The sequence below is a fragment of the Schistocerca serialis genome, chromosome 3 (assembly GCF_023864345.2).
Source record: "Schistocerca serialis cubense isolate TAMUIC-IGC-003099 chromosome 3, iqSchSeri2.2, whole genome shotgun sequence".
NCBI classification, from domain to species: Eukaryota; Metazoa; Arthropoda; class Insecta; order Orthoptera; family Acrididae; genus Schistocerca; species Schistocerca serialis.
In genome coordinates, this window is record NC_064640.1 from 481,458,811 (window position 1) to 481,472,163 (window position 13,353).

The following is a 13,353-nucleotide window of genomic DNA, read 5'->3' on the forward strand; positions in this document are numbered from 1 at the left end:
GCCTAAAGAATATCTCCAGCACTTTAAAAAATACTGAAACAATCACCCACAAGACAGATTTTAACACTCCAAGTATCACACATACCAGATGTTACAAAGAAAAACAAACAATTGTAAAGAGTAACATGGGGCATTTCGCAGACTTAACGATCCTCCATCAAAACGTGCAAGCAATAAAAAATAAAATACAACTATTAGATGTTGAGCTCCAATCTTTGAACTGCACGGTAGTTTGTGTTACTGAGCACTGGTGTAGGGAGACAGAAATACAACATGTAGTGCTATCATCATATGAAAGGGCAAACTCTTACTGCAGAACTGCTTCAAGGGGTGGAGGATCATGCATTTATGTCAGAAAAGGAACACAATTTAAATCAAGTCACGACCTCAGTACAGCAAGTGAAGACAAACACTTTGAAATATCAGCTATTGAATTAACAGGGCTTGATATCACCATAAAATTAATCATTTTATGTGTGTATAGATCTCCCAGTGGTAGTCTGGACACTTTTTTCAATAAATTAACAGAAGTTTTAGATAATGTCTCAAGTACAAAGGTCAACATAATTCTGTGTAGGGACAGTAACATCAACACCAATACCATAAATGAATCCAGCAGCACCCTCATAAATATCCTTCAGAGTTTTGGCATGTCCCTATTGGTCAATAGTGCAATAAGGATTACTACAATGACTGCATCAGTAATTGACCAGGTGGCCACAAGTATGGACAGGGAAAAATGTGATGTAGCTGTAAAAGATCTCAGACTATCAGACCATCTCTGTCAAATAACAACAGTAAAATCAGACATCAAATCATTCCCTAAACTACAAGCCTATAAATGACATCTACCAGAAATCAAAATAAAAGATTTTTCAAAGAACTAGCAAAACAAAGCTGGGATGAAGTGTATAAGGAAACCAATGTGAATATGAAATTCTCTAAATTCTCCACATTATTTAAATTGAACTTTGAAAAGGCATTTCCAAAAGTGTGCATGTCTATATCAACACCTCACAAAACAGCAGGTATTAAGAAGTCCTCCCAAACACTTAAATACCTCTGTTCCATGAAAAAGAGTTGCAATGATCCAGAATTCTTAAATTTCTATCATAGATACAAAAAGATCTATAGGAAGGTGCTGATTGCTGCAAAAAAGACATTTAATGAAAAAATAATATATAATACAGAGAATAAAAGCAAAGCAGTCTGGAATGTGATAAAAAAGGAAACAGGGAGAGACAAGGAACCACAGACTAACATAGTGCTAAGGGAGGGGGACAAGGTAATAAATGATCCACAACACTTAGCAAACTATGTAAATGAGCATTTTTCAAGTATTGCAGAGAAGTTACAGCAAAAATTCCCCCCAAAAAATATAACACCTGTAAATAATGTTGCACTAAATACAATGATGTTACCTCCAACCACAGAGAATCAAGTCAATAAAACTGTTCAAAAACTAAAAAATAAAAAGTCAATAGGCTTATATGAAGTACCAATGTGTGTACTGAAACAGTGCATAGAGATTATACAAGACTCCTTAACAAATACAATGAATGACTCCTTCACATCAGGACATTTCCAGAGCAGTTAAAACAGGCAAGAGTTGTACCTTTGCTTAAGAAAGGTAATGCAGAAGACGTAGAAAATTACTGGCCCATTTCCCTGCTGTCACCATTCTCAAAAATAATAGAAGCAATTATGAAAGACAGATTAATGAATTACCTGAATAAATACAATCTTTTAAGCAAACCACAGTTTGGTTTCTCAAGTGGCAAAAATATGGACTCAGCCATAGTAGAATTCACAAAGGTTGCACTTGATGCTCCTGACAAAGATGAGTGGATCTTTCTAAGGCCTTTGATACAGTTGACCACAAGATTCTATTAAATAAATTAGAGGCATTAGGAATAAGAGGGGTAGCTAATGACTGGTTTTGATCATATACCTAACAGATAGGGTACAAAGAGTAGAGATAACACATACTTCAAATAGATCCAAACATTTAGTAAAACACTTATTAGAACCAAAATACATTAATATAGGGGTTCTCCAATGTAGCATATTGGGACAAATACTGTTCCTGATATACATCATTGACTTTCCCAGTAGTGTTACTTATGGCGAAAAAATTCTCTTCGCTGATGACAGCAATATTATAGTCACTGAGAAAACAATGCCATGAACTTCAGTTTGGAGAGGGAAAATGACAATGTTAAATTAAGTATAGATGGCACCTCTATAGACTGTGTAACAAATGCAGAATTTCTAGGAATGAATATTGATTCTCAGTTGAAGTGGTGTGAACACACAAAGGTACTTGCAATCAGAATGTCATAAGTATGTTATGCCCTTAGAATCCTATCATCAGTGTGTAACGTGCAGTGTTTTTTAGTTACATACTATTAATATGTAAACTCAATTCGTACCTATGGCAATCTATTTTGGGGAACAAATGCACAAAATATGAAAACAATTTTCGAACTCCAGAAAAGAGCCATAAAAATCTAACCAAAAATGGTAGTCGAGCTCACTGTAAAGATCTGTTCAAAACACTGGGAATTTTAACTGCTCCATGTGAATATATTTATCAGTCAGTTGTACAAATCAAAAACAATATTAGTAATTACTGCACAAACAGTTTGTCCATGACCATGGAACAAGAGCTATACTCAACTTACATTTGCCAAGAAAAAATAAACATAAAACTAAAAAAAAGGATTTTCTACCAAGTAATAAAACTTTACAATAAATTACCAAAAGAGATAAAATATATTGCAAAAATACTCTTGTTTAAAAAGGCACCTAAAAAGTACCTGTTATGCAATACATTTTATAAATTGAAGGATTACTTTGATAAAACAGAGTAGGGGTTTGGTAAACAAAATGTCATACAAATAAATAATAATAATGATTATAAAACATCCGACATTCCACATAACACCTTCACACTATGTTTTTCCTTCTTTTTTGCTTTTCTAGAAAAACTTACCCCCAAGCTATGCATTGTGCAATACTAACACTTCTTCCTCTTTCTGAGGTCAACATCTCACTCAAAGAGGGATGATGACTCAGTTTTTCAGGATAGCAAATGGGGAGTTGTGGTACAGAAAATGGCCCAGAGATCACCAGTGTCTGTTTGTGTGTGTGTGTGTGTGTGTGTGTGTGTGTGTGTGTGTGTGTGTGTGTGTACTAAGTGGACTGTTATAAAACAATTTGTGATAAGTGTGTGCAGTGACTGATAGTGAAATATGAGTGAACAGTGTGGCATTACGTTATTTAGTAAGTTATTTGTAAAAAAAAAAAAGTATTGTATACTGGAAGTGAATCTAATGATTGTCTCTAACTAGAAGTCTGTAAATGTGTGTGTATATGAATTAGCTTATTTTAAATTGGTCTTAACTTGTAAATACTTTGACATGTCCTATATCCTTGTAATTCTTGGATATTCAAAAGTGTGTGCAAGATGGGTCTCATGGTGTCTAATGGTGGGTCACAAATTGCACAGAAAAAACATTTGTCTTGATTTGTTGCCACATTTTGAAGCTGTGGGGGAGGCCTTATAATGGATCATGACTGGTGACGAACCATGGGTTCGCTGTTTTGAGCTGGAAACAAAACAACAGTCGATGGAATGGTGACATTCCCACTCCCCACAAAAGAAAAAATTCAAAGCAACTGCTTCAGTTGGTAAGATCATGACCACTGTGTTCTGGGACTGTGAAGGTGTGATTTTCACTTATGTGATGCCAAGAGGAGGTACCATTAATTCAGAAGCATGTGTCAAAACATTAACAAAACTCAAGATGCACTTCTGATGATTTCAGTGCCACAGCAACCCAGGAGATGTTTTGCTGCAACACAATAATGCTCGGCCCACACATGTCTGAGGACTGCTGAACAAAATGCAAAATAGGGTTGGACAGTGTTGCCCCATCCATCCTACAGCCCTGACCTAGCCCCTTGTTTGGGCCATTAAAGGATGCCATTAGTGGAAGACATTTTTGCCACCAGGGCAAGGACTGGTACTGACGGGGCATACATGCACTTGTTTCGTGCTGGAGAAAGGTCTTAGAATGGCATGGAGATTATGTGGAAAAATAGGGTGTGTAGATGAAATACCATTCTTTGGTGCGTGTAATTCTCATTATGTTCAATAAAGAATTGTTGAAGAAAAAAATGCAGTGAATTACTTTCTGGGTAACCTTGATATTAAAGATGTGCCAACAGTATACATAATCATCTTTACACTGATGGCATATGACATAACATGTATGTAGTGAATAAAAAGTATTGATGCCAATGTTTCAACTACTGAAAATTTGAGTTACCACTTCTTAAATATTATCATATTATAAGTTATTTTTGCACATTGCTCTCTGGTTCCAACAAAAGGTTTTATAATATTAGTCACTTTCCCTCTTATGCTATAGAAAAACAATCCCTCTAGAAGAATACCATGACAAATACAGCTAAAAATCATGGAAAGATCTAAAAAAACACTACAGAGTTTCTCCTCTTCTTCCAAAACCTCGATGACATGTATTATCAATAGCAGAGGGATTGTAGCATGTATGGATACATATAATACATTAGACATATATAGATACATATAATACAGTAGATTTTAAATGTTTATCTTTTCTAATAAATGAATAAGAGACCATCCCATCAAATTTCGCACGTAACTGTAAAAAATGAGGCATTTTTTAGGAAAAGAAAATAGCTGCACAACATTCTGGACATGGTCAGATTTTTTTTTATGAAAACATGTGGATCCTTGCACTTTCCTACTTCTTGGGATGTTATTGAAAACAAGCATTCAGTACTGTTGAATGAAGGATGAAAATGGCAGACCACCAAAAATGAGCCCACTTAAGTTGTGTTGCCATGACTACATGGTATTTTCCATGAGATGAATTGAGACTGTTGTGCAAGGAATTAGATGCTTTAATTCTCTGTGTCAAAAATTTGCTTATGATTTGTAATGTAATGCTTGAGAGAAGAACATGCAAAACATTCAAAACAGTAGGTGTGAAATGGCTTAAAGCAGAGAAAATAAAGAATCTGCATGCTCTCAAGCCTGCAAAAAATCTGTAAATATAAAAATCAAACGAGTAATTTAATCATGTTTTTCAGTTTGTTAATGACATATGAACTGCTTAGCATTTTATTAATAAACAACTTGGTATGAATTGCACATAACTTTCCAATAGTGGTTCCACATGAGGCAACATTTTTATCAAAGACTCCATTCCATCTTGTAAATAACTTGAATAAGCAATTGGTCATAAGCTAACATTGAGAAATGTGACTCTTAATGTATATTTACAAACATTTGTGCAGGTCTGTGCAGCTTAGTAGAATGTGAATAACGTTAGTAGCCATTACAAAATTTATCAGTCAGTCTTTAATTATAATGTCTACTGTTTTGGACAGAACAGATTTAAACAGGATGATTGTAACAGAAACTGTCTTATGCTATGGAACAGGAGAGAAAGAAAATTTGCATTATCAGCTTAAGAACTTGGCAGTGGTAAAAACACGTGTCAAAAGGTCTAGCACCAAAGTTTTCTTCTGGAACAGATAAGATGTTTGAGAGGCAATGAATCTCTATTTAAAGCTAAATTAAAGAAATATTCATTGGATATGGCTGTCTACTCAGTAGGAGAGTTTTATGTGTAAAAAAGGGACTTTTATTCAGAAATAACTAAATAATTTCCTATGACAAATTATTCAACCGCAATAGACAATTTACTTTATTTATTATCAGATGATTGTCTTTTATAGTGTTAATCTAGTTTTTTTTTTAATTTTTCAAAAAACAAGGATCAAGAATGTAAATCATGATTGTTTTGTAACTACCTTTGTGTTTGACTTGTTTCACATCTTGTGTGACATGCTCACAGTTTGAGAGCAACAGAACATGAAATAAATGAAATAGTTTTTAGACTATAATTTCCTGGAACATTTCTTTCCTCTCCTGTAAATATTTACATAACCTTGCTCCTTTTTAACTATTTCAGAAATCCTCCTTCATTCATTACGAGAGTTATCACAAATATCATAGAATGTACAAAACATTTAAAGTAGTGTTTAACTATTTTTGCTGATATGCCACCTAATCCCTTTGTATTATTTTAGACTGATCCAATAATGTTTACAAATTACAATTCATCTGTCAGCAAGAGGAATAAACAGTTACTGACAAAAATAGAATGTTTCATGCTTTTTGAAACTGCTGCATTTTGTTTTAGAAGTTTCTCAGTTAGATCTTTGTAGTGCTGATTGAAACTTTGAAAGAACCAGTAAATTGTTTCTCCTCTCTTTTCAGCATCATTTTGTCTCTCCTACAATGTGAGATCCTATTCTGTTTGCATTATGAAGGTGTAGATTATCTTACAAAGAGACCACATACCAAATGGATTTTTGTAATTTTTTATATTTCCAGTATGTGAAATTCAGGACTCAAATATCAATCCTCTAGAGCATTTAGATGTAACTCTCAAAATTTCTGAAGAAAACTGGCTTTGATGTTTTCTGGCCAACTTTAATACACTAAAGTAAGGTCAGTTATTCGATGTGGTGCCTGGCACCTGCCACTTGGGGGGGGGCTAGTTTTATTCTGTGGTGGGTTCCAAACTTATAAAGAAAGGTGAATGTTCTTCAAGCACTTCCATGAAATGCAAAATACACAATTTTGAGACTGGTAAGTGCTGGATTTAGTCCCATTTCAGTCTTTATTTATTTTTTCATTTTTTCACATTCATTTCTAATATTTACCTCATTTAAATCTAAAATTTAACAATATATGCTAATTAACATATATGTAACTGTTATTTTTATGAAAAATGAATGACTTCTTATTTCTAATTATGCATCACACAGAAAAATCCATTTTTCTTTGCAAACACAAATCTTAATTTCCAATCTATTACAAAAGATCATTAACCAAGGTTTTTTAAATTAAAAAGAACGTTAAAAACCAATTTTTTCCATCTACATTTATTTCATGCTCACAAAAATGTTTCTTTAAATATATTTATTTATTTATTTACCCATCTGTGGACATTTTAAAGTGTATGGATGTTGTCAGTTTGTGTACATTCATATATTTATACAGTTTGTTGTTACATGTGGTTAAACATTGTGACATATAAGTTATTTACAATCCTCTTTGCTCCTTATTGAAATGTTGCATATAGTTAAATATTGTGAAACAAAAGTTATTTACAATCATTTTGTACTAAGGAATTCACTTACAGTGTAAAAGCAGTGTTCTTGCAAAAACAATTTATGATTTTTCCTAAAGTGGTACATGTAATCGGTTTCTTTTACTTTCTGTGGCAGTTTATTATACAGTTTTACACCTTCATACAAGAAGCTATTTTGAGTCTTATGTATATTCTTCCTGTCTAGGTGAAGACAATGACTTGTTCTTGTACTATAGTTATGAAAACTGCTATTTGTGCTATAATTTTCTATATTTTTCTTGATGTACACTATGGTTTTGAATATAAATTTACAAGGAGCAGTTAGAATTTCTAATGTTTTGAAAACTTCTCTGCAGGGGGCCTGCTTACTGCTTTTTGTTATAATTCTTACTGCCCTCTTTTGCATTTTAAATACTGTTTGTAAATTTTGAGCACTGTTTCCCCAGAAAATGATACCATAACTGATTACTGAATTAGCATAACTAAAGTATACTGTTCGCAAACATTCATTACTGCATGTGGACACAAGGACTCTAAGTGCATAAGATGTTGTGGATATCTTTTTCGGGAGTTCCATAGCATGTTCATTCCACTTCATTTGGCTGTCAATGTGCAACCTAAGAATTTTGTTGTAGGTACATCATCTATGGAGATATTATCTAGTTTTAAATTTAAGGTATTCTATTTTCTGTTGATTCTAAAGCATCTTGTATTTGTTTTCTTTATGTTGAGAGTTACTTTGTTTTCCTGAGACAATTTGTGAACATCCCTCAGCACTTCAGTAGAATTTTCCAGCATTTGTGCTGGTGTCTTACTGGTGATTACTATGTTGCTGTCATCAGCAAACAATATCTTCTCTCCTTGGCTGATATGCTGTGGGAGATCATTTATATACACCAGAAACAATACTGGTCCCAGTACACTTCCTTGAGGGATTCCAATATTGAAATATTGTGGATCAGATATATGTTTCTAAATGTACTTTGATCCACTGGAGACATGTGTGATCTCTACTGACTGTACTCTGTTTTCTAGATATAAATGAAACCACTCCCCTTTCTCCTAGTGCCTCTAACTTATGCGACAGCTTCTGGTGATCAACTATATCAAATGCCTTAGATAGTCACAGGAAAAGGCCAGTTACATGGCTGTTCTCATCCAGTGCTTCTAAAACTGGTTTTGTAAATTGTGCTATTGCAGATTCTGTACCTCTACCAGGCCTGAAACCATGCTGGCCATTGCAGAGGAGGTTGAATTTACTTAGATAGCTCATAAACCGTTTTTCAGTACTGTTTCTATCACTTTGGAAAAGCATTGTCAGGGAAGCAACCAGTTTTGAAGGATTCATTTACGATTTCTGTTAGTGGAGCTTCAATACCATTTAGGAATTTTTTCACCGCACACATTGGGATTTCATCTAAACCTACTGAGTTTTTGTTCTTTAATTGCCTTACAACATTGCATACTTCCTCCTCAGTAGTTGGAAACAATACCATTGAGTTTGCTATATGCTTAGTTTGAATCTGTCAGGAAACAAGCCCTGAGCCCCCCACACGGCACAACAACCCTGTGGAGGGTCCTGGGTTTGATCCCTGACAGATTACTGAATGCATTCTAGCACACAGCTATGCTGCTTGCTGAATAAATAACCTAACTTTAGCCTCTTAGAGATCATCAGAAAATTTCAAAGTTGATTTTCTCAAGAATTGTTGAGAGTTGCACCTGACTGCTTTGGTAAATGGTACTCGAGTTCTGAACTTCACATACCATTAATAGTGAAAAAAATACAAAAATCAGATCACCTTGTTGACTTCTTCTTACAGATGTAAGAATGTCTAGTGATTGATGTCCAGCTTTAGCTTCTCTCAGTATTTTACTGTGTGCTTTTGACTTATGCCCAAAACTCTCTCTGATGAGCCACAGTTTCTCTCTCCATTAAATTTTTACACATTTCATTCACTTTTTCTCTAGTATTTATAATTTACAGTGTAACCCATTCCTTGTTGCATTTACCACTAATAGTCCTGTGTACCTCTGGGCAAACTACATTCGCACTGGACCTTGAAATACCACCAAAGGTTTCTTATTTTTTCTTTGACTTGTCCCCACACATGTATTGCTCAAGTTTTCTGATTCGAGTAACAAAGTTAAATTTCATGGTTTAGTTTATCCTACATATACTTCTGTATTGTCCTATTTATTTATCTCAACTCATAACTCAATTATTAGGTGAAGGTGGCTCACAACAGCAGAGTTTATAACCTGGACGTTTAGTCACTCAGTGAATATATTTGACAAAACATGCTCTGTTAATATGCTGGATGTACCACTACATTTGGTCACATTTTTACATGACAATGGAAATTATATGTTCCTAAAATGTCTGAAAAGTTTCTAGTTCAGCAACCATCTTTCATCACATCAATAATAAAGGTCTCAGTTTATTATTATACATGGAAACTGCCTTATGGCTTTATTCAGTAGCAAAACAAGTTCCAGGAAAATGCTTTTAGTTTATGAGCCTGGTGAGTGATGGCATATGCAGAATGTGCTTTTCACCTATGTATTTTATTTGTGTAGCAGCTGCCTCGAATAACATTTCTGTGCATTCATCATATGCTAAGGAGTACAATCCTATAGCTTACTGTTCACATATATTGCTACTTTCCATGTTTATGGTTAGATCTACAATAACTGGGCATTGTGGTAGACCTATGTTACCACATCTACCATACCTGCACCATGTTGGTTATGAACATATCAACATATGGAGGACAGACCCATCTGGTTACAATTCAACTTGCCCATGCTGGTGCCTGGTGGTAGGGGTCTGGCCACCAAAGTGGCAGCACAGTCAAACAGCAATGACAGAATCAAAGTGAGGCTGGTGCATACAACCTAAGGGCAGCAACATCTCACCAATCAGAGTAGCAACCTTTCTATTACAATTCTGGAGTGGAGAGCTCTCTTCCTCATAATTTTATGATTCATTGGTCTGCTCCCTTGATTCTGGTCTTGGGACACTGGTTACTTGTTTCAACTCAGCCTAGCTATGCACATTGATTTTATATGGGTTTCATGACTGGTGTTCCCATTAAAGTGATTTGGTTAATTTATATGTAATTATTTGTATGTGTTACAACACAAGTGGTGAAAAGTACAGTTCATTATTCCCATGTGTTTTTTTTTTCCATCACCTTTCCCTCTCTACATCAAGTTGCCGAAGACCGGGAGTGTTACGAGAAATGCCTACAGCAACACTTCACAGACTTCAAGGTCAAAGACACTGACTCTCTTAAACCTATCTTTCTGTCATGAATCTCTCTCCAAACATACAACCTGTTAGGGAAGTTTGCTTCTCCCCCCTCCCCCTTTCAGGATCCTGCATCTCAGTCATTTGATGAAATTTGTCATTTTCTGACTTCATATTATTGCAGACACGCTCATGTGGTTTCCATGAGAGTGCAGAAAACAACCTTGCCAATCTTATTGGACTTGGGATGTGGAGCTGCAAGGTTTAAGTCACAAGTGTCATTTTGTTTCTGCTCAGTCTAAAGAATCTTCTGTGGACACAATGGTTTGGCACCATATCATTAGGGCAGCCCCAAACCCCAATAAAGAGGTCTGCCATTGAACACTGCAGTTTGAAGACCTCCACCCCCTCCTTAGAAGAAATACTTAAGACAGCAGAAGCATTAGAAATTTCCTGGGCTGCAGGCCATCAGTTAGATTCCTGGGCTGATATGGCCCCTATCATCTGAGATGACAGTGAGCACTCATGTTCCAGCATGCCTTCAGAGGCAGAATTCATGGCAGTGCAGTACACCCAGCTGCTGTGTTCCACAAACACACTCAGCCACAGCAGACAAACATCCACAAGCCCCTGCCTTTCTGCCCCATTGTTTTGTTTAATATGACCAGCTGCCTACCCTCAGTATTGGGCTTCTTGCCATCACTGACAAAAGTAAGGACACACAGCAATGGTGCGCAACTCTCAGTAGGCTCTGGGCTGTGACTTCGAATCCTCAAGCTGTGGACATTAATGCTGTTAACCATGCATGCTGCAATTTTGCGACTGTTTGTAACAAACTGTTTATCTATGTGCATATCAATGGCACACCCCTTTGCTTCCAAATGGATACGAGTACAGCAGCATCCCTTCTGAACTCTAACACTTACCTGCATCTCAGTTCCCCTCTACTGTCCCCTACTTTGTGCTGTCTCGCCAGTAATAACTGGCAGTTAATTCCTATTCTGGGACACTTTATGACAAATGGTTGTGTACTCACTGACAGTCCTTGTGGCATACAGCGCCTTTACAGAAAATTTGTTTGACACAGATATCACCAATTTGGTACATTTAGTGTCAGACTTTGTGCTCTATCAAGATTTTCCATCCTTTTTTTTCCTGGGCTAGGCAAGGCTACACATAATGCGGAACATATCACCATCAAACCCACTGCACAAACTTTTTTTCATGTCCAACATGTGCACTTGGCAGTTCATGATTAAATGAAAGAAGAACTAGACAGGCTTTCAGCATTGGGTGTCATGGAACCTATATCATCCAGTTGATGGGCTATGCCTTTGGTGATTATTAAGAAGTCAACAGGCAAACTCTGCCTTTGGAGTGATTTTCAGGTGATTGTCAAATTGCAATCTGTAGACAATACACAGCCCATTTTCCATCCAGAAGAACTCATGGCAGAATTGTATTTTTCAAAACTGGATTTGTCAGAAGCACATGTAAAGCTCCTGCTTGATGAAAATTCATGTCAGCTTCTTGTTCTCAAAATACCATATGGCCTCTACCAGGAAAACCATTTGGTTTTCTGAGTTGCTAGCACTCCAGCTCTTTTTCAACATGATTTGCAGCAACTCAAACAATGAATCCCTTGTCGTCTCAGCCACTTTGATGACATTGTTGTCACAGGTCCCACCAACAAAGACCATCTTCGCCAACTTTTTGCTTCCATTTCAGACATGGTGGGAAGTGGGTCTCAAGTGCAATTTGTTTGATGCATACTTCTTGCAACACTGTACTGAATACCTGGGCCATGTCATACTGCAGCAATTGAGGCTGCCCCTTGTCCTACTAATGCAAAGGAGCTCCAGACATTTTTTTGGAAAAGTCAAGTATTACCACAAGTTCATGCCACAGGTAGCTGCAGTAGCATGTCCTCTCAATTAATTGCTCAAGAATGGCACATAGACTGTTTGGACACTTGCCTGTAAACAAAGCATTCCAGAAATGACAGACAGTCTTCATTCAGCTCTGTGCCTAGCTATCTACCAGCCAGGTAGGTAGTATTCATTCAGCCCCTGCCCATCTTTGATGAGGATGAAGTTCTTTGTTTCTATCTTGATGATGAAACTCACTGGACAGTGGACAGGTTTCCTATTACTGGCCTCTGCATCACCCATGTGGTCAGCTCAGATGCTGTACTTCATCAGATGGGACAGTGTATTCATTGTTGGTGGCCATAATGGCCTTTAGTTCATGCATCAGATCTCGTTCATAATTTTTTGTGCTTCACCATAGATTAACTCGTGTTCATGGTGTTATTTTGCCATCTACAGAACATGCTGTGAAGGGCATGGGCATTCTGGTGTCCTTTAGGTGGAACATACTTCACCTACAGCACCATGGTCACTTGGACAGGTCATGCCTATTGGCCAGAGATTGATTTTGGGACTGTACATTTAATTGCCACTTGTTCTAGGAGTGCAGATCACAAGGATGCTACATGGCAGTGTCAGTCTCTATGGCCAGAAACTCCACAGCCATGGGAGTGAGTCCACCTAGATTTTGCCAGCTCCTTTCTTGACACTTACTGGTTGGTGGTCATAGGTGCCTACTCTCAATTTCCATAGATAGTAAACAGCTGCTCAACAGCAGTGAAATTAATGATGTGGACATTCACCCAAATCTTCTCCATCAAAGGTCTCACCCCACACCTTGGTGAGGGAAATGGCCCACAGTTTATCTCATAGACTTTTCATGGTTTTTGTTGGCAACATGGCATCCACCATATCAGGGCACCTTTGTTCACCATCAGATGAATGGGGAAGCAGAACATCTTATCTGGACTTTAAAGACAAAGTTGAAGTAGTACATAGGGGATGCCTTGGCTGA

General features: G+C 36.7%; 1 protein-coding gene across 3 annotated transcripts in view; it reads right to left on the reverse strand.

Moving 5' to 3' along the window:
- The window catches only part of LOC126470370 (chloride channel protein 2), a 516,483-nt gene that overhangs the window by 56,854 nt on the left and 446,276 nt on the right, over positions 1-13,353 (reverse strand). The gene's annotated exons all lie outside the window — the stretch shown is intronic.